Source organism: Haliotis cracherodii, unplaced genomic scaffold (assembly GCF_022045235.1).
Source record: "Haliotis cracherodii isolate W230 unplaced genomic scaffold, xgHalCrac1.p SCAF_5, whole genome shotgun sequence".
In the NCBI taxonomy this organism is placed as follows: Eukaryota; Metazoa; Mollusca; class Gastropoda; order Lepetellida; family Haliotidae; genus Haliotis; species Haliotis cracherodii.
The window spans coordinates 17,707,244-17,710,151 of record NW_027266308.1 but is presented as its reverse complement, the minus strand read 5'-3'; positions in this window follow the sequence as shown (position 1 = coordinate 17,710,151).

Here is a 2,908-nt window from a genome sequence, read left to right as displayed (position 1 = left end):
ACGCAACCCGTTTCTATGTCCTCAGTCAACTTCGGGCGGGGGATAATAAAGTGAACTAATGTTGTGGCGCATTGTGCGTCCATCTGAAACTTAAAGGCTTTTGGAGCTGAAACTTTGTATGAATGATACCAGCTGTAGTGACACTTAATGTTGCCACAGACTTCTTATCTGATTTTAAACACTGCAGCCGCGGTGGCCATATGGAAAAGGTCAGTTTTGCCCAATACTCATGAATTTATGCATTGATATGCACCAAGCATGTTGTGTCCGGAATAATATTAATCAAGCTACGACCTTTGAACTACTCTGTTTTTCTAGTGTTACTGCATTTTCGACATTTCCTCTAAAACTATAGGGCATACTGGACCTGTATCCTAGCTACGTCGTGTGTCTCTATGCTTTTCAATCTATCTTTAAACGGTCAACGTATAGTATTGTAAGACTTTGTGAAATCACCTCGGTTATATATTTTCGTCTCACGGAAAGGGAGGGGCGAAGTACTCAAGTCAAAGATGACACAACATCAAAAGACAGTAATGATAGTGTATTGATGTAAATGTTCCAGGGTGGAAATTCTGGGTGCAAATTCTGGCTGCACAGTCTGGGAGACAACTAAAACAAGATCAATAGGTGTGACTGGCGATGTTGGTGTCCAGGCAGTGTAGACATAAAGAGCATATAAAATATACTTAAAAGAATGACCAAAAATCCAAGTGATATTCGGGATGTGATGATAATACGTAAAGGAGAAAACGATACCAAAAGACATATATGCATAAATAAACACACAACCCCAATGATTGTTTACAGAAATGGTATTAACTATAATAATCAGTCAGTAGAATCATCACATCCTTTCTACCACAGGATACATATTCGATCCCACCAGAGGTCAGGTGAAAGTCACTTTCACAGCGGCCAATGGGGATTATAAAAATATACCTTTAAACCAAAAATGAGGGAATACCTATCCCCAGCACATTTGGTGTATGGTATATACATACAACCGGTTTTAATACGCAATAATGATAACCACGACAGGCTAGGTAGCCTGTACAAAAAAGGTGGCTAAAAGGAGTGGGATACGACTGCCTCTTGGATGATCGTACCACATATAGTGGGAAAACATAGTGAAATATAATTTATATCACCACATCAGACAATGTATGTCTATGTTCAAGATAGGATTTATAATTCCATGAATGGTTTATATACATATTTAGATAATGGTCAATGCTAAGCCTGTTATCATTTGGGATTACGTAACGCCAGACGCCAAGAGAACGAGAAAGTTACCATTTGTAAGAAAAAGCCAAAGTTTGGAATTTAGTCTAATATCGAATTGCCTGATGAATTATGTTGTATATATTCACTAGTAGGTGTTACTATAACTTTACAGACATAGGATAGTGTAAGGTCTTCGGGCCCACATAACATACAACACAGAGGTACGAACACAAGACGTTTACTTGACAAGGACAATAACGAGACTGGTTACAATCGGATCAGCGTCATAGTCTATGATTCCACGTGCAGCCACACACTACTGTTGGGGGCCGTTGCGTTCGGGCGAAGCTGTCCAGTACAGGGAACACCTCACAACCTAGGATGACATTAATTTATACAAGGCCAAGCTGTGTTAAGGTAAACATGAAGAAGAGGACGGTGTAATGCCTTGTTTACATCCGGTGCGGCCATTTTGTGATAAAAACGGAGGAGAGCTGGAGAGTGCCGAGGATAGCCGAAGATATTGTAAGCTGCACAGCGCACAGGTCAAGAGATGTCAGTCACTAATTACTTTCAGATGACACCAGGAACTTTTAACTGAGCGCGTGGCTAGGGAACCGAGACTAGTGATAGCCACTCGTTAATTTAAAATAAACTTGCAACAGAGTTCTGTTGTCGTCAGCAACAAGTGTATTCATCTGAAGAAATAATTTGGAACAACTGATACTTTGAATTTAGCAATGAGCAAGAGGCAATTTTGACTGTCCGATCTAAATAGCAAAATTACTTCCAAACACAAAATGTATCTTACTAAAGTTATTTCCAACAAGAAAATAATGCAATAAATAAATGCCCTTATTCTTGCCATTGAGTGACCTTTTGGACAGTCACAGATGAGTGACGTTTGTCAGTTTGGCACAGCAAGAATGACTTGGACACTTGTTTTGCATTTTGCATTTTACTTGACTTAATGAAATTAAATACAGCACATGATTCCATGGTCTGTGGTGATTCTTAATCCTGTAAATGATATACTTATGCACTGGACCATACCACAATTCCAAAGAATATACCTACATGTATATAGTTGCGATATAGAGAAACTGGTGCTCTTACCTAAAACAAAACCAACAGGTATGGCTGGCGATGTTGTGCCAAGGCAGTACAGACAGGAAGTGGCTGTTGAGAAGTTTTGGGGTCCCACGGTGGTTCTGGCCCTTAAAAAAATTGTCACGTGACCCCAATATCCAGCGAACGTTTTTTAGCCCTTGATAGATGTATGACCACGCTTGTCAAACTTACATCCGAAGGTTTCTAGGTCTTATGTCATGTCACACATTGAATCACAGGTTTATAATGTGTGGTGTCTGCTGTGTCTCCAAACGTCATTCGAAATGTGCCTCTGTTCACACATGGGCGACTTGGTACCCGGTAGGATTAGATGTTTGTTTGTTGTTAAAGGCCGCACTCAGCGATTTTCCAGCTTTATGACGGAATGTAGATAATCGATTCTGGACCAGACAAACCAGGGATTGACATCATCAGCTTCGATCTACGCAGCTGGGAAACAATGACATGCATCAACCAAGTCAGCGAGCCTGACCACATTGTCCCGTCAGTCGCCTTTTACGAGAAGCGTGGGTTGCTGAAGACCCGGGCCTTCACGGGTTGTAGGATGAGA